Source organism: Leptodactylus fuscus, chromosome 6 (assembly GCF_031893055.1).
Source record: "Leptodactylus fuscus isolate aLepFus1 chromosome 6, aLepFus1.hap2, whole genome shotgun sequence".
Lineage (NCBI taxonomy): Eukaryota > Metazoa > Chordata > Amphibia > Anura > Leptodactylidae > Leptodactylus > Leptodactylus fuscus.
This window is the reverse complement of record NC_134270.1, coordinates 17,033,747-17,059,415: the sequence shown is the minus strand read 5'-3', so window position 1 is coordinate 17,059,415 and position 25,669 is coordinate 17,033,747. Positions and strand designations below refer to the sequence as shown.

Sequence of the window (25,669 nt, the reverse complement as noted above, 5' to 3'; positions counted from 1 at the left end):
ATCTGGGAAAGATCCCTTCTTTCAACTGTATGTGCAGAGTGTGACCTCTGCCCCAATACAGGCGTGATGACCTAAGTCAAAAGGAGGAGCATGTTTAGCGGCTCTTCATGGGACTTGAGGTAAGTATAATTGTGTGTGTCTGCTCTGTGTGTGTGGGGAGAGGTGGCTACTGTGGAGCATTTAATACTGTGTGGAGAGGGGGGCCACTGTGGAGCATTTAATACTGTGTGGGGAGGGGGGCCACTGTGGAGCATTTAATACTGTGTGGGGAGGGGGGCCACTGTGGAGCATTTAATACTGTGTGGGGAGGGGCTACTGTGGAGCATATAATACTGTGTGTGAGCCACTGTGGGGCAGATTGTATAGTGTGGGGAAGACTGTGGGGCAGATTGTACTGTGTGGGGAAGACTGTGGGGCAGATTGTACTGTGTGAGGAAGAATGTGGGGCAAATTGTACTGTGTGGGTCCCCCTCACTATTTATATCACACAGTATTTGTTTTATAGCAGACATAATATTACTACAGGACGTAATTACATTGCACGGTCACTATAAAACAGATCCTGTGCAATGTAAATAGTGAACATTAATTGTTCAAAAGTACCAAATGCAAAGACTTTTACCTTTCAGTACAAGCTCTGTAAAGCCCCATTCACATGACTGTAATTTGTGGATACGTAACTGTCTGCAATTGTGGATCCGCAGAGTAGTAAGGTTAAATTGCCGTGTTGACACCTTGCAATAATTTAGTGGGTTTTGGGTTGCAGTTTGGTCACTCGGTCTCAAAATGGTTCGCCATCACTGGTCTAGACGCTACCGCAATCCCTCAGGGCTGTGCCAGTCACTTACATTGGCTGCCTATCCATTATAGAATACAATATAATCTTATCACCTTCATCCACAAGGCTCTCCACAATGCAGCACCTCCCTACATTTCCTCCCTCATCTCCGTCTACCAACCCGTGTTCTCCGTTCACTCAATGACCTAACACTTACATCCTCTATTATCAGAACTTCGCACGCTCGTATACAAGACTTCTCCCTAGCTGCACCACTTCTCTGGAATGCTCTACCCCGGACAATCAGATTAACTCCCAATTTCTACAGCTTCAAGTGCAAAGTAAAGACACATCTTTTCAGACAGGCCTATCACAATTTCTAATGTAAACTCTTCTGTACCATCATTAGAATCCCTAATATGAACCCTTCTCTGTTTCAGCTCCCACATATCCCCACATGATATGATGCCATTTCAGACTAACTTTATATGTCCAGGCACCATCTGCACATTAAAGGACACGACTGGTGACAGCTCATACAGTTTTATGTTTGTGTAATGACAGTAACCTCTATTACAGAATTGTCTGACTATTGTATAAGCAATGCCGCCCCTGCTACCTCATGTGTCACCCCCTCTACCTCATAGATTCTAAGCTCTTGCGAGCAGGGCCCTTAGTCCCATTGTGTGAAGTGACTACTTCTTTGTAATGTATCTTTACTAGAGATGAGCAAACACTGTTCGGATCAGCCAATCCGAACAGCACGCTCCCATAGAAATGAATGGAAGCACCTGGCACGTACGCTTTGACGGCGGCCGGTCGCTGTAACCAGGCGCCCTCATGTGTGGCAGCCTTTGTTTCAGCTGCTACAAACTAAACTGATCTTTCTCTCTCCTTTCCTATCTTACACTCCTTGTCTATCACTATAAGGAACATTAGTATGCTGGATCTGCTGGACTAATATTGCTGGACTGAAATTGCGGCAGAACACTTTTTCAAAGGAATCTTTTGAGCCTTTGTTTGTGCGGGACAATGCCTTCACACACACAGGGGAGGCTTGTGTACACAAAGCAGGCTTTGTTACAGCTTATGGCTGCAGACATGCCACAGGACAGCAAGCATGGTCTCATCATCCCACATGAGCTAAGAAGAAAACTCAGGCGATTTAGGAAACGTGGACGGCGGGCCGGTGTGTCAAAACAGGCAAGGAAAAATCGCAACAAGCATGTGATTCCAGCTATCATGGGGAATGTGAGATCAATTGTGAATAAGATGGATGAACTGACAGCACTGACCAGACATCAACAGGAGTTTCGTGAGTGCAGTATGATGGTTTGTACAGAGACTTGGCTTACTGAAATCACTCCGGACACACTCGCCTCCTTGGCGGGCTTCAAGCTTCTTCGTGCGGACAGGACGCTGGAGAGTGGTAAGCGCAAGGGAGGAGGGATCGCAATATTTGTGAATGAGAGATGGTGTAATCCAGGACATGTTGTAGTTAAGAAACAATTGTGTGGAAAGGATATTGAACTGCTAGCCGTGAGCATGAGACCTTATTACCTGCCAAGGGAACTATCACATGTTATCGTACTAGCTGCCTATATACCCCCCTCTGCAAAAACTGATGCTGCCTGTGAAGTCCTCTATGCTGCTATAAGCGAGCTGCAATCATCTCACCCCCATGCCCTGCTCCTAGTGTCGGGAGATTTCAACCACGTCTCCCCAGCATCCACTTTACCAGGCTTCACCCAGTATGTATCCTGCCATACAAGAGACAACAAAACACTGGACTTGCTCTTTGCCAATGTAAGGGATGCATATAACTCATGTGCCCTACCACCCCTAGGCAGATCAGATCACAACCTGGTACATCTGCGACCCACATACATTCCACTGGTGCGCAGAGAACCAGCGGTTACCCGTACAGTGAAGATTTGGTCAGAGGGAAGTGTCGAGTCTCTAAAGGACTGTTTTAATATAACTTTATGGGAAGTATTTCAAGACTCATTTCCAGAGGACATTGAGGGGCTCACACAGTGCATAACAGACTACATTAATTTCTGCGTGGACAGCACGGTACCAACTAGCAAGGTGAGGTGTTTCTCCAATAACAAACCATGGATCAACTCTGAAATTAAAACCCTCCTCAAGCAGAAAAAAAAATCTTTAGGTCTGGGGACAGAAATGCCCTGGGGGAGATGCAAAAACAGCTAAGACAATTGATCAGAGAAGGGAAAGCCAACTACAGGCGGAAGATGGAACTACAGATGGGGGAGGGTAGAGTCTCAAAGGTCTGGGACAGCCTGAAGGTGATATCCGGACACAAACAAAAGACAGCTCATCAGATAGAAGGTGAAAGGAAGTGGCTTAATGAGCTTAATCTATTCTTCAATAGATTTGACTCCAAACCAACTCCCCCCTCACAAGCAACCCCCCTCCCCCCCACACACCAAGACCCAACCCCCACTGACTGGCAGTAAATTGCAATCCGAATGCCTGATCCTCAAGGAGTCTCTGGTGTGTCGGGAAATCAAGAGGATTAAAGCAGACAAGGCCGGCGGACCCGATGGGATAAGCGCAAGAGTTCTGAAAATGTGCAGTGACCAGCTGTGTGGTATTATTACGCACATGTACAATATGAGTCTAAAGCTGGGAGTGGTACCTCAACTGTGGAAAACATCTTGTGTGGTACCAGTCCCAAAGAAACCCAACCCAATGGACTACAATGACTACCGACCTGTAGCACTGACATCCCACCTGATGAAGGTCCTAGAGAGACTGGTTCTGACACACCTACGCCCTCTAGTGTGCTCCGCTCTGGACCCCCTCCAGTTTGCCTATCGGCTGGGCATTGGGGTAGATGACGCCATTATCCACCTTCTTCATAGAGCTCTCTCTCACCTGGAGAAACCCGGGAACACTGTGAGAATAATGTTCTTTGAATTCTCCAGTGCTTTCAACACCATTCAGCCAGAGCTACTGAGGGAGAAGTTGAACCTTGGTGGAGTGGACCATCACCTGTCCAACTGGATACTAGACTACCTGACAAACCGCCCTCAGTATGTGAGAGCCCAGGACTGTGTGTCTGACACTGTGATCTGTAGTACGGTGGCACCACAAGGTACAGTTCTTGCCCCATTCCTCTTCACACTGTATACTGCTGACTTTAGGCACAACTCATCCAGCTGTTACTTACAGAAGTACTCTGATGACTCTGCTATAGTCGGCCTTATCACTGATGGCGACGATAGGGAATACAGAGACTTAAACCGGGATTTTGTTGAATGGTGCCAGCAGAACCATCTCAGGATTAATGCTGGGAAGACCAAGGAGATGGTGGTGGACTTTGGGAAATGGAGGAGTGCTCCAACCCTGGTGGAGATCCAGGGGACATGCATTGAGATAGTCAGGACCTATAAGTATCTGGGCGTGATCCTCAATAATAAACTAGACTGGGCTGATCACCTGGAGGCGCTGCACAGAAAGGGCCACAGCAGACTCTACCTGCTCAGGAGGCTGAGGGCCTTCGGAGTCCAGGGGACACTTCTTAGGCCCTTTTTCAACTCGGTGGTTGCTTCAGCTATCTTTTTTGGTGTAGCCTGCTGGGGGAGCAGTATATCAACCAGGGACAGAAATAGACTTGACAGGCTGATCAGGAGGGCTAGCTCTGTCCTGGGGAGCCCCTTGGACCCAGTACAGGTGGTGGGTGACAGGATACTGTCTGTGGTGACCTCCATGCAGGAGAACAAATCCCACCCCATGTATGAGACCTTGATGGGACTTGGCAGCACTGTAAGTGACCGTCTGCTTCACCCCAAGTGTGAGAAGGAGCGCTATCGCAAGTCCTTCCTTCCAACCGCGATCAGGCTGTATAATCTACATCAGACCAAGCGAAGATCACTCCGCACAGAGAACTAAATGACTATGAATGTCTTCCTTCTTTCTTCTCTGTTCCCTAGCTGCTATGGACTCCTAGGATATCTTTCTCAGCATTTGTGTGTCTACTATTTCTGTAATATATTACTGTGTATTATCCTGTATCTGTATTACTATGCAGCTGTAACATACTGAAATTTCCCCACTGTGGGACTATTAAAGGATTATCTTATCTTAACCCCCCGCGTGCCGGCCGCTTCCATTAATTTCTATGGGAACGTGCTGTGAGCGTGCTGTTCCGAACAGTGTTCGCTCATCTCTAATCTTTATGTCTGTACTTGAACCCCACAAATTGTACAGTGCTGCGGAATATGTTGGCGCTGTATCCCATAAATAAAATCTATTATTATTATCCCTGTGGCAACTATAGTGAATGAATGAATCTGATTTCTTAACCCCTTCCCCGACGGCATATTTCGATTTTCGTTTTTGACTCCCCTCCTTCCAGACCCCATAACTTTTTTATTTCTCCACTCTCAGAGCCATATGACGTCTTAATGTTTGCGGAACAAATTGTTCTTCATGATGCCGCCATTAATTATTCTATATAACGTACTGGGAAGCTGGAAAAAAAAGTCAGAATGAGGTGGATCTGAAGAAAAGGTGCATTCGTGCGACTTTCTTACGGGCTTCGTTTTTACGGCGTTCACTGTGCAGCCTAAATGACATGTCACCTGTATTCCATATTTCAGTACGATTCCAGAGATACCAAATTTATATGGTTTTATTTACATTTCAACCCCTTAACAACCTGTAACTTTTTTATACTTCCGTGAATAGGGATGCATAAGGTGTCTTAAATTATATGATTTTGGGGAATAACTTTTGCTTTGATCACTTTTTATTACGATTTTTATCAGAGGCAAAACTGGCGGTTTGGCACTTTTGACTTTTTGTCCCGCTATAGCGTTTATCGTACGGGACAAATACTTTTATAGATTTCTAGCGCATGAGTTTACAGACACAGGGATAACTAATGTCTATGTGTTTCACAGTATTTAAGTACTTTTATATGCATTCTAGGGAAGGGGGGTGATTTGAACTTTTAATATATTTAAACATACAGTCCTATGAAAAAGTTTGGGCACCCCTATTAATCTTAATCATTTTTAGTTCTAAATATTTTGGTGTTTGCAACAGCCATTTCAGTTTGATATATCTAATAACTGATGGACACAGTAATATTTCAGGATTGAAATGAGGTTTATTGTACTAACAGAAAATGCGCAATATGCATTAAACCAAAATTTGACCGGTGCAAAAGTATGGGCACCCTTATCATTTTATTGATTTGAATACTCCTAACTACTTTTTACTGACTTACTGAAGCACAAAATTGGTTTTGTAACCTCACTGAGCTTTGAACTTCATAGCCAGGTGTATCCAATCATGAGAAAAGGTATTTAAGGTGGCCAATTGCAAGTTGTTCTACTATTTGACTCTCCTCTGAAGAGTGGCATCATGGGCTACTCAAAACAACTCTCAAATGATCTGAAAACAAAGATTGTTCAACATAGTTGTTCAGCGGAAGGATACAAAACGCTGTCTCAGAGATTTAACCTGTCAGTTTCCACTGTGAGGAACATAGTAAGGAAATGGAAGACCACAGGGACAGTTCTTGTTAAGCCCAGAAGTGGCAGGCCAAGAAAAATATCAGAAAGGCAGAGAAGAAGAATGGTGAGAACAGTCAAGGACAATCCACAGACCACCTCCAAAGAGCTGCAGCATCATCTTGCTGCAGATGGTGTCACTGCATCGGTCAACTATACAGCGCACTTTGCACAAATAGAAGCTGTATGGGAGAGTGATGAGAAAGAAGCCGTTTCTGCACGTACGCCACAAATAGAGTTGCCTGAGGTATGAAAAAGCACATTTGGACAAGGCAGCTTCATTTTGGAAACAAAAATTGAGTTGTTTGGTTATAAAAAAAAGGCGTTATGCATGGCGTCCAAAAAGAAACAGCATTCCAAGAAAAACACATGCTACCCACTGTAAAATTTGGTGGAGGTTCCATCATGCTTTGGGGCTGTGTGGCCAATGCCGGCACCGGGAATCTTGTTAAAGTTGAGAGTCGCATGGATTCCACTCAGTATCAGCAGATTCTTGAGAATAATGTTCAAGAATCAGTGACGAAGTTGAAGTTACGCCGGGGATGGATATTTCAGCAAGACAATGATCCAAAACACCGCTCCAAATCCTCAGGCATTCATGCAGAGGAACAATTACAATGTTCTGGAATGGCCATCCCAGTCCCCAGACCTGAATATCATTGAACATCTGTGGGATGATTTGAAGCGGGCTGTCCATGCTCGGCGACCATCTAACTTAACTGAACTTGAATTGTTTGTCCAAAATACCTTCATCCAGGATCCAGGAACTGATTAAAAGCTACAGGAAGCGACTAGAGGCTGTTATCTTTGCAAAAGGAGGATGTACTAAATATTAATGTCACTTTTCTGTTGAGGTGCCCATACTTTTGCACCGGTCAAATTTTGGTTTAATGCATATTGCACATTTTCTGTTAGTACAATAAACCTCATTTCAATCCTGAAATATTACTGTGTCCATCAGTTATTAGATATATCAAACTGAAATGGCTGTTGCAAATACCAAAATATTTAGAACTAAAAATGATTAAGATTAATAGGGGTGCCCAAACTTTTTCATAGGACTGTATATATATTTTTTTTTTTTTTTACTTTTTTAAAAACTTTTTTTTGCATTTCATATACCCCCTTGCGGTCTTGAACACCAGGGGATCTGATCACTAATGCAATGCAGAAGAATGCTAATCCTTTGTATGACATCCCGGGGAGCCTTCACAAGGCTCCTTGCTGTCATGGCAACATGACACCGGCTCCGGACCTTGTATCGGGTGTCGGCGATCACAGGGAAAATGGTGGCGCCCATGCGTCGCCAGAAAAATGGCGCCTTGGTCAGCTTTGACCGTGGCGCCGGAGTGGTTAACGCCCGCGATCGGTGTTGGCAACGACCGGGGGCATTAGTGCTGGGTATCTACTGTCGGGAAGGGGTTAAAGGAGTTCCCTCTACCAGCCTGAAGCCTAGCTGTAGCCTTCTGGACTGCCATGTACATAGTCCTATTATGCCTAATAAACTGAATATCAGTGTTACAGAAGTATTACACTGTATTATACAAGTGATCAAGGCATCTCAGGTTTGTCCCCTAGGGGGACTAAAGAAAAATGTAAATCATGTAAAAACAAAAGTTTAATAAAATGTTGAATGTGCCCCAAAGAGATAAAAACTACAGCTTGTCCTGCAAAATATATGCCCTGTGTAAAGCTTGATCGATTGAAAAATTAAAAAGTTGTAGCATTTAGAATATGACGCCGCAGAAAGAAAATATTTATTTTACAAAAATGTTTCTATCATGCAAGATTAATAAAACATGAAAATCACCATATAAATTATACACTTCACCCCTGCAAAGAGTTTCTATGTACTGCCCGTTTTTGCGTGGGTTTCCTCCCAGACTCCAAAGACATACTGATAAGGGGAAAAAAGATATAAATTAATCCCCTTATTGTGCCTTTCTCTACATGCGTTTTCGTTGAGACTCATGTCTCAGTCGTATAGACTCAAGTTATGGGTTATTAGCGGCCCGAATGTTTTCCCTATTTTGTGTTCTTACAGTTTGCACTGCTATATATCTGACTTACTAGAGAAATTGTTCTGCCCTGTTTATACGACATTGTTACCTTTTTCTTTGTATAAATTGTTTAGCCTGCTCACTTTCACCTTGTGATGTGACGTGAGCACAATTTCTTGATCTGTTCCCCCCCCTTATGTACTTTTGAAAACCCTAATAAAAATACTTGAATAAAAAAAAAGATATAAATTAAATACTTCCCACATTCCCACAAGAAATTTTTGTTGAATGTTTCCCACGTTCAAATTTCTGAACATGACAATGGTTTACCCCTTGTGTGAATTCTCTGATGTGTAACAAAATGTGACTTCCACCTAAAATATTCCCCACATTCTGAACAAGAATATGGCTTCTCCCCTGTGTGAATTCTTTGATGTGTAACAAGATTTGATTTAGATATAAAACATTTTCCACATTCTGAACATGAATATGGCTTCTCCCCTGTGTGAGATCTGTAATGTTTAACAAGAACTGATTTTCTTGTAAAACATTTCCCACATTCTGAACATGAATATGGCTTCTCTCCTGTGTGAGAACTGTGATGTTTAACAAGATCTGATTTACTTGTAAAACATTTCCCACATTCTGAACATGAATATGGCTTCTCCCCTGTGTGAGATCTGTGATGTTTAACAAGATCTGATTTAATTGTAAAACATTTCCCACATTCTGAACATGAATATGGCTTCTCCCCTGTGTGAAATCTGCGATGTGTAACAAGATTTGATTTACTTGTAAAACAATTCCCACATTCTGAACATGAATATGGCTTCTCCCCTGTGTGAATTCTCTGATGTTTAACAAGATCTGATTTAGATGTAAAACATTTCCCACATTCTGAACATGAATATGGCTTCTCCCCTGTGTGAGATCTCTTATGCATCAAAAATTTTGATTCATATGAAAAACATTTCCCACATTCTGAACATAAATATGGCTTCTCCCCTTTATGAGTTTTCTGATGTTTAACAAGATCTGATTTAGATGTAAAACATTTCCCACATTCTGAACATGAATATGGCTTCTCCTCTTTGTGAATCTTTTCTTGTGTAACAGTCTGTGATGGATTAGAAGATAGGATGTGTATAGAAGAAAGAGATGATAGATCTTGGCTGTGAAGGGGTGAGGGAATATTTGGGATAATGGCATGTTCTTCATATGTATCTTGTGTGATACCACCGTCATCTGCTTTATAATTTGAAGATATGAGATGTTCCTCTGAGCTCCTGGTACAGTCATCTGCCAAGAAGAAAACTGATTTTATAATGTATGAATATTATATCATTAACATTATATTAAGATTTTATAGCATTTCTATATAAAAATGTCCATACAAATTACAAGGCATTGAGTGAAATTCAGTGACTAACTGACTTAGGCTCTGTTCACATAAACATTTTTATTCCTCTTGTTTTGCTCCATTATAGGAGAAGAACAATGAAACTATAACTGAAACATTGGTTTCTATGAAGAATCCCAACTGTGTCTGACCAATCTCATTGACTATAATTGGGTCCAATGACTTTCCCCCACTAGCCTGGCATTTTACAAGCAGTTTTGCCGTATTCTGCTACATAGTCCTTACTACAGGGTGATTCAAAAAGGAAGGTGCAAAACTATCGGCCTGTACTTCTAGGAACATCAGTGGTAAATGGTCAGAGGCTAAAAATCAAGGCAAGACTGGCTTATTGTCCATTGTTATTGTTAATATTAATTACTAAAACTGGATCCTTAAAATACCCTCAATTCCAATTGTCACTACAGCAGTATAATGGTGAACATAGAATAAAAGAAATTGGAAGTCTTACCAATGTCAATAGGCGGGGTATCCACATTGGTGGAGCATCATAGGGAAGAACAGAAAATCCCTATTTTTACCCTATACGGTTTTGTCCTTAACGCACCCCATTTAGCGCACGTAACACATTGAAATCAATGGGATTCTGTTTTGCAGCGCTGACTTTGACACAAGTTTACATGTCAGAATCAACTCTGCGTCACATCGTGGGAAGGACCCTTAGAATTGGGGTAGTAGCAGGATGGGGATTCTATGTAGGTGAGGATAATGTGGGTCAGGTGTCAGGAAAAGTGAGGAGCCAAAGATGTCTGTGCTGAAAACTTTACAGAGACAAGACACTGCTGGAAGAATTGTTCATGGCGGTCCAGAGGGAAGAGACGAGAAATGTGAACAAGACGTCACATGTAACTCACAAAATGTAACTGCGCTTTATTCACCCAAATGGTCTGTAGAGCCGATATCTACCACTGTGCGGTCACTGCATAGTAATAATATCGATAGAACTGCTTGGGGGCTCACGTGGATATGTTTGTCCCCCTGTGCCAAACCCTTAGCTACGCCTCTGGCACCACTGTTTTGGGGTAGATTGCTGGCCCCTGAAACAGTATCCATTGCCATGACAGCTAGAAGCCTACTGAAGGATCCCAGGCTTGTCTTTGTACTGCTTCTATTACAAGCTCCTCTGTGCAGTCTCCAATAGATGTGCAGTAATTTTTGCAATGCATTGATTTGTGGGTGGAGAACCAAAAAAAATTCAGGTTTGGTTGAACCTAAAGTGTTTGTTTGAAAAAATTCATAAAGAACTGGCTCATTATGAACCAATTCCTCATCTCTAGTTACTACTCACCTGGGCGGTCACCTGTAGGAATGTCCTCCGTACTCTCCTCCTTACCCCTCACATATGTCTCCGGAGCATTAATATTGTTCAGATCTTCAACCAGATACAAAAGCTGTGAAACAAATATTGTAAAGTCACCAGACGGTTGGAGAAGTCACATGGAATATTTTATAGGAGAAGAAAAGATCATTCATTATCATGATCACCAAAAATGACAGCAGGAGTTATCTGACCAAATAGCTGTAGGTCTCCTTGATAAATCCACCATGTTGGTTTCTTATTCCAACCAGCAGCCTCCATAGCCAGAGAACTGTGAGAAGATCCAGACAACATGTCATGTCTATGGTCAGCTTTATCCTGCCATCTCCACTTTTCTCATTACACAAGTGGAAAACATCTAATACTGTGGGATAAAACCAGACTGACCACGAGACCTTCACAGCCCTTCTACAGGGCAGAGGAAGATCTTATGTCACCTTATCTTCATCTACCTGATCATCCTGGAGGACATTTTCTTCCTTACAGTCCTGTAGTAGAAGAGGACTGGGACATCTCTCCGGTGATGTTCTCTTACTGGATGGAACTGGAGGAAACACATACAGGGACTGAATTCATTCTTTCCATACAGATAATGAGAGGCCGTGTGTATTTAGTCATGTCTATTACCTGCTGATGTGAGGGGCTGCTGATCCTCCATCATCACCTCCTTGTACACATCTTTGTGTCCTTCTAAATACTCCCACTCCTCCATGGAGAAATAGACAGTGACATCCTGACACCTTATAGGAACCTGACAACACAATGATACAGTCATCACCAGATCCCTTCATAGAGCTCCTGTATAATGTCCCAGCATTCCCAGCAGTGTCACCTCTCCAGTCAGCAGCTCAATCATCTTGTTGGTGAGTTCTAGGATCTTCTGTCCATTGATCTCCTCACGTATCAGGGAGTGAGGTGGAGGCCCCGGGATTGGGCTCAGGGTTCTCCCCCATCCTTCAGATACAGGAGCCTGACAGCGCCCACTAGAGGTCTTCTTCACTACTGTGTAATCCTGTTTATGGAGAGACACATTAATAAATATCACTCCATCCAGTCCCAGAGTCCCTCACCTCTCCAGTCATATCATCTGTTATTACTATAGATAAGAATGATGTAATGTGACATCATCAGAATCTCTCACCTCTCCAGTAAGCTGGTGCAGGATCTCTAGGGTGAGATGTAATATTTTCTCCGTCATCTTGTCCTTATCCATTGAGAGGCTCCTATACCGTAGGAACATGATTGGAAAGAATTTAAGTCAATGTAAAGTCATATACAATCCCATGCAAATATAGACAATTCCTGAAGATAATAACATATAACATGTGAGGAGATAATACGGGGTAGATCTTTTATATTCTCTCTCTGTATATGGATTGGGGCAGGAGCTGAATAACTCTTTACAGTAGTTTGTGTGGATATGGGCTGGGTAAATGAACACGTACTTGACAGCCGCTATGTAGCACATGGTGACATATTATTGCATCACTGTCACTACATGGTCTTACTTAGAGATGGGCAAACCTAACAAGATGTGTTTCAGGTTGAACAAGTTCGGATAAAACTGGAAGTGAAATTATTATTATTGACTTCAGTGGGAGCCGCTCACTTCTTTTTTCTGCTAACTAGTAGTGGGAAAAAAAAGCGAGATGATCTATCTTGTTGTGGATTCCGCGGCTGACTCAGCCACAGCGTCCGTGGCGCGAGACTCCCTACCAATTAGGCCCATTCATTCAGGCCTAATCTGGAGCGGAATGCAACAACGGGATGCTGGTGCACTGCATTGTGGCTAACTGCGTGGTATGGTTCACACGTGGAATCCAATTTCTGCCATGTGAACATACCCCAAGAGGCCTCTATGTATGACAAAGATTTTGCAATTAAATCACATGGTGAATGGTATAAATAAAATTGTAAAAACAATATAGTATACCCCAGAATAGTTCCTGAAAATATTTAACTGAATCTGCAAAAACAAAAAACAAGCCCATGTGCAGCTCTTACTGGAACACAAAAATCTAATATTATTTACCATGATAGACCTGACCCAGAGGAAAAAGGATCAGGTTTTTTCTGCTGCTCTGTAAATAGTGTAAAGTAATGGTGGAAATAATGTTTTGTTTTCTGTCCCCCAACCATTCCCCAAAAAGTCAGTCAATAAATTATATGTACCAGACAATATTGCCATGAAAAATGACAACTTGTCCTGTGAAAAACAAGTGCCCATACATCTACAGTGGACAAGTAATATAGTTCTGGCTGCTGGAACACAGTAATGTAAAATCTCCATAATAGGCTCAGTAATAAAGAGGAAAGGAAGGGACTTCAGCCCCATCTGTGTCCTGTACAATGCAGATGGAGGACAATGGTGAAGGATCATTCAGTCCCTGTCTCTGCTCAAAGCAGATTAGAAGCAGCAGAGGAGATGTAGTGACATTGTATCTTCTGCTCCCAAACCACCTGAAGTAGAGATCAGAGTGGACTGCAGTGGGGGAAGGGGAGTGTTAGTTTTTATTTGTGTATTTTTCTGTGGGGAACAGAAGGAGAAGACATTATACTGCGGGGAGCACAATGAGGGGGTATTATACTGCAAGGAGCACAATGAGGGGGCATTATACTGCGGGGAACACAATGAGGGGGCATTATACTGCGGGGAGCACAATGAGGGGGCATTATACTGCAGGGAGCACAATGAGGGGGCATTATACTGCAAGGAGCACAATGAGGGGGCATTATACTGTGGGGAGCACAATGAGGGGGCATTATACTGCAAGGAGCACAATGAGGGGGCATTATACTGCGGGGAGCACAATGAGTGGGCATTATACTGCAGGGAGCACAATAAGAGGACAAAGAAAGAGCTTCAAACAGGTGTACGTGTCAACCCAACAAATGTGTTTATTGGTAGAGCTTAGAGATGAGTGAACAGTGTTCTATCGAACACATGTTCGATCGGATATCAGGGTGTTCGCCATGTTCGAATCGAATCGAACACCGCGTGGTAAAGTGCGCCAAAATTCGATTCCCCTCCCACCTTCCCTGGCGCCTTTTTTGCACCAATAACAGCGCAGGGGAGGTGGGACAGGAACTACGACACCGGGGGCATTGAAAAAAATTGGAAAAAGTCATTGGCTGCCGAAATCAGGTGACCTCCATTTTAGACGAATAGTGGATTTCAAATCCGGGTCATATGAGAATGTGAACTTTGTGACTATGAGACAGGGATAGCTGTACAGTCAAGGATAGCTAGGGATAACCTTTATTTAGGGGGGAATGTTATTAAAAATAACTTTTTGGGGCTCTATCGGGTGTGTAATTGTGATTTTTGTGAGATAAACTTTTTCCCATAGGGATGCATTGGCCAGCGCTGATTGGCCGAATTCCGTACTCTGGCCAATCAGTGCTGGCCAATGCATTCTATTAGCTTGATGAAGCAGAGTGTGCACAAGGGTTCAAGCGCACCCTCGGCTCTGATGTAGCAGAGCCGAGGCTGCACAAGGGTTCAAGCGCACCCTCGGCTCTGATGTAGGAGAGCCGAGGGTGCACTTGAACCCTTGTGCACCCTCGGCTCTGCTACATCAGAGCCGAGGGTGCGCTTGAACCCTTGTGCACACTCTGCTTCATCAAGCTAATAGAATGCATTGGCCAGCGCTGATTGGCCAATGCATTCTATTAGCCCGATGAAGTAGAGCTGAATGTGTGTGCTAAGCACACACATTCAGCTCTACTTCATCGGGCTAATAGAATGCATTGGCCAGCGCTGATTGGCCAGAGTACGGAATTCGGCCAATCAGCGCTGGCTCTGCTGGAGGAGGCGGAGTCTAAGATCGCTCCACACCAGTCTCCATTCAGGTCCGACCTTAGACTCCGCCTCCTCCAGCAGAGCCAGCGCTGATTGGCCGAATTCCGTACTCTGGCCAATCAGCACTGGCTAATGCATTGTATTGGCGTGATGAAGCAGTGCTGAATGTGTGTGCTTAGCACACACATTCAGCTCTACTTCATCGGGCTAATAGAATGCATTGGCCAATCAGCGCTGGCCTATGCATTCTATTAGCGTGAACTGAGTTTGCACAGGGGTTCTAGTGCACCCTCGGCTCTGCTACATCAGATTGCTACATCTGATGTAGCAGTGCCGAGTGTGCATCAGATGTGTAGTTGAGCAAAACTGACTCAGCACTGCTAAGTCTCTGCATTCGCATAGGAATGCATTGGCCAGCCTTCGGCCAATCAGCGCTGGCTCTGCCGGAGGAGGCGGAGTCTATGGTCGGACCTGAATGGAGACTGGTGTGGAGCGATCTTAGACTCCGCCTCCTCCAGCAGAGCCAGCGCTGATTGGTCGAGTTCCGTACTCTGGCCAATCAGCACTGGCCAATGCATTTCTATGGGGAAAAGTTAGCTTGCGAAAATCGCAAACTGACAGGGATTTCCATGAAATAAAGTGACTTTTATGCCCCCAGACATGCTTCCCCTGCTGTCCCAGTGTCATTCCAGGGTGTTGGTATCATTTCCTGGGATGTCATAGTGGACTTGGTGACCCTCCAGACACGAATTTGGGTTTCCCCCTTAACGAGTTTATGTTCCCCATAGACTATAATGGGGTTCGAAACCCATTCGAACACTCGAACAGTGAGCGGCCGTTCGAATCGAATTTCGAACCTCGAACATTTTAGTGTTCGCTCATCTCTAGTAGAGCTTAATGGAGCAAACGTTTTCGGTCCGAGTAGACCTTCCTCAGGCTCTGTATGATGTTGGTAAAGGTCACAGATGACTATGGTCTGGAGGTGGGGAGAAATCCAAAAACCTCTGCCGCCACCGTTCCGAGGCCCGCTCTCTCCGTGGAGAAGAAATTAAAATATGAATAGTTGTAATGCGCAGCAAAAAAGGCTGTCAGCCGCAGGGAAGGAGCACAATGAGGGGGCATTATACTGCGGGGAGCACAATGAGGGGGCATTATACTGCGGGGAGCACAATGAGGGGGCATTATACTGCGGGGAGCACAATGAGGGGGCATTATACTGCAGGGAGCACAATGAGGGGGCATTATACTGCGGGGAGCACAATGAGAGGGCATTATACCGTGTGGGGAACTAAACAAGGCGGGACATTATTCTATCTGGGACATGAATGACTGGGACATTACACTGTGTGTTGGTCACAATGCCATGTCTGGGCTACTAAAGGGGCAAATTGGGGCATGTGCGGGTTGATGTGGCTCAGTAATCCTAACAATGACCGTGATTATACACACACATTATATATATAGATATATACACACTGACCTCCACCTGTACACTATATATATATAGGAGAGGAGGAATCGTCCTGCTGTTGTCCTGGAAGAGTTAAAGGACCTGTGATGATGTCATGACCATGTGATCATGTGTGGGAGGAGTCAGGTTCCTTGTTACTCTGCTGGAACAGCTAAAGGACCTGTGATGATGTCATAGTCAGTGCCCGGCATTTGTAGGCAATGTATGAGATGAGAGAATCGTTCCGTACGTTGCCTAGATGTTGTATAGAAGGCCCAATGCTATTTAGGCAAAGTATGAACCAAAACGAGCTGCTCCATGAAGTGGCGTGAAATGTAGTGATAACAGTCCGTGACATCATACTGGATAGTACTGACTCCTTCTGTAACAGGATCAATGAGTTGACTTTTGTTTCCTACAATCATCATCATCACATACGTAGCGATTCAGCAACCGATAGTCCCTGGGTTCCTTCTTAGTAGTCATGTTTTGGTGTGCGTGTTTTAGATATCATTGATTAACTTCTGGTAAGTAGTTTGGCTTAAGCAAATACTGGATTTGTCAGCGTTCCCTTGAATTTTGGACAGTTCCTCGTCAAATCGTTGTTTTGTGTCCTTTTCCGACTCTCCAGCTTGCTCCTCCTCCCGCCCCCCTTCCCACATTTTCCTTCACGAACAAAAACTCCTGAGGCAACAGCAGAGCAGAGAACACCATTGGGTATCACAAAGCGCGCACGTGAGAGAGACAGAGAGATCATCGGAGATGCTGCTGCTGAACGAAGTGTAAGCGCCTGAGGGAGGGAAAGAGAGAGACACCGAGACCCCCTCATTCGTTGTCTGTATTGCGCGTGTGCGTACCGGTAAATCCCCCTGCTGGGCACCATGTCTTTAGGGGGCTCTACCAGTCCTCTGCTGAGGTCCAGTAACGGATCCTATTCACTTACCTTTCCCCACTCCTGCTCGTGGCCTCTCCTCTTCTACTTCCAGGGGCCGTCATTAATACTCTTGGTACTTTTAACTAGATCATCTAGGCATCTCCAGGACACTGATCTAGGTAAGAGGTATCCTACTGTTATCTTGTAACACTTCAGGCTTGCACTTTACATGTTGCCAAGAGAAGAGACAAGATGTCTGCTTTTCGGGGGGCGTGGCCTAGACATGCAAGCGTGAAGACGTGTCCTACAGGAGCTCCCGGACCCCAACAGCCTTTCCACAAGCCTTGCCAAGCGATGGTGCGTCGCCTGGGACGAAAGGCTCCCTCTTCAGCCCGATTAGAGCCGCAAATGGCCCATTTCGATGCCGACAGCGCAGCCTCTCCGCTCCAAAATGGCGACGGCGCGCGCCTCTTCCGCCAATGCTCCGGTCCTGCCGACAGCTTCCTCTGTGTTTGCGCAGACGGGATCCCTGCAGCGGAACTCCCAGGGACCCGGAGATCGGCTCCCTTCGCCCTCCACTGTGCCTGGCTCTGCGCCCATGGATATGCAGGTACCATCTGTCTCCCCCTCTGGCACTCAAAATGGCGGCTGCTCTGTTCCTCCTGCCCTCCTCCTTCAGCCCACTGAACTGTGTCCTACATCTGTCGCCTCCCAGCCCCTCACAGGTGCTTCTGTCTTACCTGCTCCTGAGGACTCTGTATTACTGCCTGTTGTCGCCCCCCTGCAGTCTCCTGTGCTCCCTCATGCTCTACAGTGCATCCCTGCTCCATAGCCTCTCCAAACCTGCAGGGGATCCATAGCTGCTGTTTGTCCTGAGTCCAAGGCCTCCCCCCGGCCTCCTGGGTCTGTATCCCTCCACGTGGGGGTACCTGTTCTACCCTGCGTCTCCTTGGACCCCCTGGCCCTTACTGAGGAGCCTCTGACCTCCATACCGCCGCAGTTGGCTTCTACTGCTGCGTCAACATCCGGACAGGAGATGGACTTTTCTTCTACTCCAGCAGTCCTTCGCGCCCCTTGTTCTGTCCCCACATGAGGTGAATGAAGATGTGGCAGGTGGATAGGGGCTGGGAGAGGTCCTACCTTCGTTTCCTCAATGCAGGGCAGACAGGACCATGTTGCTCAGAGTCCAGAGAGATGATGCACATCAGGAATGGTGAAGTTCAGGCTTGTTTATTTGGAAGACTGGACATGCAGCATGTGATGGTAATGCAGCACTTCTCCAGGAATGCAGGCAACTACTTATAAGTGTAGTTTGTGATAAGTGTGAGTGTGGTCGAAAACTGATGCCTTCTGCTGCTCAGTCCAAGTGTTTCTCTCCCAGAGAAAATGGAGACTAGTGATAGTGAAAACAGAAAACAGTTACCCTTGAACCAGGAAGCGAAGGCATGTACAGAATTAATTAACTACAGGTTGTCATACGAAAAAAAGGACAGCAGGTGGCAGCATGGATTACAAAGGATACAATCTACAGTATGTATGAACGGTATGATTACATCTAGATGAAACAGCACACCCCTCGCTCTTCTGACTCTTCCCAACAGGATTCCTTATCGGCCGCTTGCCGCTCCAAGCGTCCTAAATTGTCTGACATCTGGCAGCTTCTTCACAACATGCCTACTAAAAGTGACCTGGAGGGGTTTGTACGCAGAGTGGAGGAGAGGCAAGATAAGATTTTCTCTGGGTTTAAGGCCAAGCTCCAGTCATTGTCTGAGCAAGTCACTGTCCAACAACAAAATACCGTTTCCATTGATCACCGCCTGGAGGCGGTTGAAAAATCCTTGGCCTCCCAGCGTGACTTTAACCGACATATCTTGCTTCAGGTGGACAATCAGGAAAACAGGGGCAGAAGAAATAATATAAAGCTGCGTGGTATCCCAGACGCTGTTGGTACTGCTGAGTTGTGTTCTATTGCGGTCTCCATCTTTAACACTGTCCTCTCCTGCCCGATGGACTCGGAGATAAATATTGACAGGGTGCAGACGTGCCACCTCTTTGGAACCCCGATATGTCCTTTGCAGGGTACACTTTTATAGGGAGAAGGAAGAGATCCTCCAAGCGGCTTGGAAGCATGGTCCGGTTCCTTTCTTAGATGGCCAAGTCTCCCTCCTCCCAGACGTTTCCCGCCGTACTTTGGCCATGAGACGGCTTCTGAAACCTACCTTACAACGCATCCTGGATTCAGGCGGGACTTATAGATATTCCAACATATTCCGCAGCGCTGTACAATTTGTAGGGTTCAAATACAGACAGAAAGATACATTACAAAGAAAGTCATTTCACACAAATGATAGCCAACGGCCTCAACACTCCCGAGAAACGGTCCTCCTTGCTCCGCATGCTCTGGGGTAAGAGAACCCAGGTTGCCTTTATCCAGGAAACCCATTTCCGTGAGGGGGCCTTCACCCTCTCTTTCCTCCTCTAGGTTCCCTGATGCTTACCATAGTTGTTTTACAGAGTCCAAGTCCGATGGTACCTCGTCCCCTCGAGGCTGCATAAAATTTTTCTCGCCTCTTCTTCTGTTTATTGGTGCTGTGGCTCTGGGGAGGGGACCCTCTTACATGTGTTTTGGGATTGTCCTGCTCTCACTGATTTCTGGACTGGAGTTCACAGGGTTCTCTGTCAAGTTTTCCACTCTTCCCTTCATCCCGGCCTTCTTTTTGCTCCATTTGTCGGATCTTCCTCTTCGCTCATATCGCAAATCCTCTATGAGCCATATGCTTAATGCAGCTAGGGTGTGTATTCTGGCCCTCTGGAAATCTACTAATCCCCCCTCCCTCCGCTATTGGGTTCATAAAGTGGAAGATATCAGGACCATGGAGGACCTCACTGCTTCTCTCCGTGACGTATATGTGGCCTATATGGTTGCCTGGATGCCCTGGTTTCTTTTCCAGGGCACTCAATCCTACAGAGATATTGTTGGTTGAGACCCTCGGCGAACAGTTAGTGAGATTTTGCTCCCAGAGCCCTGGGTCCCCCCCTTTTTTTTTTTTTTTTCTCTTTCTCTTCCCCTTCCTCACTGGTTCTTCATACTGTGATTGTAATTTATTTACTGTGTTTTGTCTCGTTCTGATCTTCCCCTTGCTGCTTCCCTTGTTATTCCCATTCATACTGGCCGTGCTCTTTTTTGTTTCGACTCTGGCTGGGTTGGTCTTTCGGCCTTCCCCTGCCTTTTTGTTGTATTTGTTTTGGTTTATATTTAAATAAAGAATTTTTTAAAAAAAAGAGCTAATCTCTGAAGTATTGGGTTTGGCCTGTTTTCCATCAGGGAACATCGCAACAAAGGTCCTTATCATACTTTGGCTCTGAGACGTAAAGCTAAGCAGGGTCGGTCTGGCCTGTTTATTCCACATTTTCCATCAGAACTATTGCACCTGAGGAAGGGCAGAGTGAATGCCCGAAACGCGTAGTGTGTTGTTCAATAAAAAGTCGTTATTCACCTAACCATTCAGCGCGGGTCCTTCTTGTTCCGGATTTGTAACTGCAAAATCGGCAACTTGGTCCATCCTTGCACTACATGGTCTTACTTAGAGATGGGCGAATCTCACAAGACGCGTTTCAGATTGAACAAGTTCGAATAAAACTGGAAGTGAAATTATTATACTATTGGGTCTCTTCAGATATAATAGGTGGAGGCCCAGAATCAGTTCACCCATCTCTAGTCTTAGTATGCACACACTTATCATGGCAGTAAATCACAGCTGGACTCCCACTTTAAGCGCTGAGATCAATAGTGACCACAGCAAGTAGGTGGCCATGTGCAGGTTGATGTGGCTCAGGAAGCCTGACAATGACCGTGACTATACACACACATCAGATATATACAAAAAAAAAAAAAATCCAGTCTGTCAACAACTTGTATGGATGGAAAAATGTCCTTTTATTGGAAAAAGCATTACACCACGTATCGGTCCTCACCGGAACGTTTCTCAAGTACAAATGTAGATATACATATATGCTACATTGGCTGCCTATTCAATATAGAATAAAATATAAAGTTATCCCCCTCATCCACAAGGCTCTCCATAATGCTGCACCTCCCTACATTTCCTCCCTCATCTCTGTCTACCGCCCAACCCGTGTTCTCCGCTCACTCAATGACCTAACACTTACATCCTCTATTATCAGAACCTCCCACGCTCGTATACAAGACTTCTCCCGAGCTGCACCACTTCTCTGGAATGCTCTACCCCGGACAATCAGATTAACTCCCAATTTCTACAGTTTCAAACGCAAACTAAAGACGCATTTTTTCAGACAGGCCTATCACAATTCCTAATGCAAACCCTTCTTGATGCCTTTTCAGCCTAACATATTTGTCCATGCTCTATCCACATGTTAAAGGACACTACTAATGACGGCCCATAAAGCTTTGTTTGTGTAATGACAGTAACCTCTATTACAAAATTGTCTGAACACTGTATAAGCAATGCCGCCCCTGCTACCTCTTGTGTCATCCTCTCTACCTCATAGATTGTAAGCTCTTGTGAGCAGGGCCCTCTGTCCCATTGTGTGAAATGACGTTCTTTGTTTTGTATCTGTCTGTATCTGAACCCTACAAATTGTGCAGTGCTGCGGAATATGTTGGCGCTATATAAATAAAATTTATTATTTATTAATATATATATATATATATATATATATATATATAGACACTTACCTCTACCTGTACACCATATATAGGAGAGGAGGAATCTACTACTGTAGTCCTGGAAGAGCTAAAGGACCTGTGATGATGTCACTGTAATGTGATCAGTAGGAGGAGTCAAGTGATCACATGGTGAGGTGTTACCAGGTCACGTGCTCAGTGTATACAGGACTCTGCTGTGCTGGTTGTGGTCGGTGCTGGATGAGCTGAAGTGTACGTGTCAGAATCAGGATGTAGTTACAGTGTGGATGTAGCAGAGCTGTGTGTGTATGATGTGTACGGAGCAGAGCTGTGTGTGTATGATGTGTATGGAGCAGAGCCAGGGTCAGACTGGCCACCAGGGTACTGGTAAATCCCCCTGATGGGCACCATGTCTTCAGGGGACTCTACCGGTCCTCCGCTGAGGTCCAGTAACGGACCCTATTCCCTTACCTCTCCCCGCTCCTGCACGTGGCCTCTCCTCTTCAGCTGCCAGGGACCCCCATGTGACTCTGTGGGTGTCCACCCCTGGCCGTCATTAATACTCTCGGTACTTTTAACTAGATTGGTATCTCCAGGACACTGATCTAGGTAAGATGCATCCTGCTGATGTGGTACCTTGTAAATCGCAAGACGCTTCAGGCTTGCGGTTTACAAGTTACCAAGAGAAGAGACAAGATGTCTGCTCCTCAGCACAGACGGGCGCGATAACGTCACAACATCGCTCCTCCTGAGCTGAGACACAGACGTCCTATATGTGATTATGGCGCATAGATCGCACCTTAAGAAGAGGAGGCAAATATATACAAAAGATATGCACTCCTTACAGGGGAACAAATTATTCCCATAAATGGATGCCAAAAAGTATTTGGGTAGTCCCATCACAAATTGTAATATAATACATTTCAGACCAAAATTCAATGTATGAAAAACTTTATTCCACAATCTTCATAGAAAAAAGTTAAGCACACAGCCAATCAATAATAGAGTATCTGGATATTCGATGTCAAAGTCTGAATGTTTTGGTCTCAAGGACCTTCATCTGCATGACATCTAAAATTAGAATATACATTAGCCATATATTATCATATTTAGTGTAATCAGATAAAGTAATAAAAACCATGTGACTTCAAAATTTGGGTGTTAATATAAAAGTATAACACCATAATCATCAAGTATATAAAAAAGTCACACAATATACAAATACTATAGAATTCAAATGAAGTACAGCAGTGAGACAAAAAACAAAGATTATGGAATAAAGTTTTTGATACATTGAATTTTGGTGTGCTGATGTATTATACTACAACTAGAAGAGGAGGCGGCTGCTCTGTCCCCGTCCTTCAAAGGCCAGGGAAGGTGAAAAAACAAACAAAAAAACCCATTCACCCGTTCCCGCTGCTCAGATTTTACCCAGCTCGATCCAGTCCTGCTGCTCTAGTGTTTTCTTGTGGGGAAAGTTCCTGCAGCACATGACCTCTGAGGCCAATCAATGACCTCTGTTGGATTCCGTTATGAAGGTGTCCATTTAAAAAAAAAACAAAAAACAAGCACCTATTATAACGGACACAAACAGACAGTAACTGATGGCTATAAGTTACTGTACGTTATAAGTCTGTTGCCCATAGACTTCAACGTTAAAAAAAAAATAACAGACACTTGCCGTACGTTTTTTCTAATGGACAGATAAGTCCTGCGTGCAGGATTTTTTTGTTCGCTGGAAAAAAACAGACTTGGGTGTAAACAGATACAAGATAAAATCCCATTGAAATGAATGGAAATTTTAACTGGAAATTTTATTTCTGACAGTTCAGCTAGTGTTTGTTGCCAAAATCTTGTAAGGGACAATAGCCACGGACATTGTTGACAGTCACCAACGGTAGTGTGAACGCCACCTAACATAGCAGAGGACTGGCGACAGGCGAGTATGATTTTTTTAAGAAAAATTTTTCACCTTCCCCGGCCTAATATAAAAAGGGTAATTATGGGGCATTATGGCTATAAAAGGGAGGATCATCTATATAAGGGCTCATTAGGGGATATTATGAACATAAGGGATCATTTATATAAGGGGCCATTGTGAATAGAAGGAGCATCAATTATATAAAGATCATTAAGGGTCGACCTTATCTATGTCAGAGGTCATAATATAAGGGGCAATTAATATAATTAGGGTGCACATGGGCTTTATCAAAGGGGCTTTCCAACTCATTTTTATTAATGATCTATTCTCAGTGGACTCCACTATTCTGATTGAAGAGGCCAAGGCGCCTGTGCAAATTTTGTTGAGGTTTTTTGAGCCAAAGCCAAGAGTGGATAGAGCAGAAAGGAGAAGTAAAAGAACTTCCAATATATTTCCCATTCCTTTTGTAGCCATTCTTGTCTTTGGCTCAAAAAACGCAGCAAAATCTGCAACAAAAAAAAGCTGCGTTTCTGCAATGTGGAGTCTTAGCCCTAATTAGGAAACACCTAGAGGTGGATGCTGAAGCTTCCCCAGGATCAACATCAAGGTTGCCTGGGCTGATAGATTTAATAAGCTTCTGAAGAATAGGTTTCATCTAGAACTTGGAACTCCTCATCCAAATGTAATACTGATCTAAGCTAAGCGCGTCTGGGATTTTTAGGATGTAGAATCCTTTAGCTCCTTCGTTGAGTCTTGGACATATTCCTTTACCCAAATTACCATATCTATGATGGGCAGTTCATCAGAGGGACCATTGGCACGATACTGATCATATCTGTCAGGTAGCGGTATCTGAAAAACTCTGCAGGAGAGATATTTCCATTTGGAAGATGTTTTTCTTCTAAAGGACTCCCCATCACCAGAGGCCGAGGATGACATCTATTTAAATAAAATAAAAAAAAATAATATTCTGCAATAACAGGAAATGAAAAAAGAAAAAAGTTTTTACCTAATAGCAAGAGGAGTTTGAGCTTAAAGAAACGTAAGTAGCCTTTCATGGCTCAGATGGGAATAGTCCTGTCTCTACCTCCCTGATGTGGCACAGACAGCCAAATGCGGCTGTTCTACAACATTTCTTTAACTCCAGGAGAGGTAAATGGTAGTAACTTTACGTAACTCTTGAGGATAAGCTCTTCCCAATGAATCCGATAATAGTACGGCGCTGTCCTTTTCACCACTCGGTTCCCTGCAATGAGGTCTGACTAACAATCCCAATAACATAAGGAATATATCGGCATTGTACTGCAGTGCAGGAGTATTGCAGTACATGATATAGGGGCTCTGCAAATCCCAGGTTTAAGTTCCCTTCCTGATTCATGACAATTTGTCATGGTAATCGTGCCAATGTATCCACATGATCCCAAGATGCAGTGGCCAGGCTCATCTATCAGTCTAGACCCATTAAGACGAACCTATGACACGCATGCCAGAGAGGGCACACAGGGCTCTCTCACTTGGCACGCTCGCCATCGCTCACTAACAGGGAATCTGGTACAGGCTTCCACGTTAGTGAGCGATCCCCTCTTTCAGCTGTATATGCAGAGTGTGACCTCTGCCCCGATGCAGGCGTGATGACATAAGTCATCAGTGACTGCAGTCAAAAGGAGGAGGACGTCTATCAGCTCTTCATGGGACTTGAGGTAAGTATAATTGTGTGTGTCTGCTGTGTGTGGGGAGGGGGGCCTACTGTGGAGCATTTAATACTGTGTGGGGAGGGGGCTACTGTGGAGTATATAATACTGTGGGGGGCCCAAAGTGGAGCATATAATACTGTGTGTGGGGGTCTACTGTGGAGCATATAATACTCTCTGGGGGCCACTGTGGGGCAGATTGTACT

At 44.5% G+C, this 25,669-nt stretch overlaps 1 pseudogene; it reads right to left on the bottom strand.

The window, feature by feature from the left end:
* LOC142209930 (uncharacterized) overlaps positions 1-25,669 on the bottom strand; it is a 520,021-nt pseudogene that overhangs the window by 454,856 nt on the left and 39,496 nt on the right.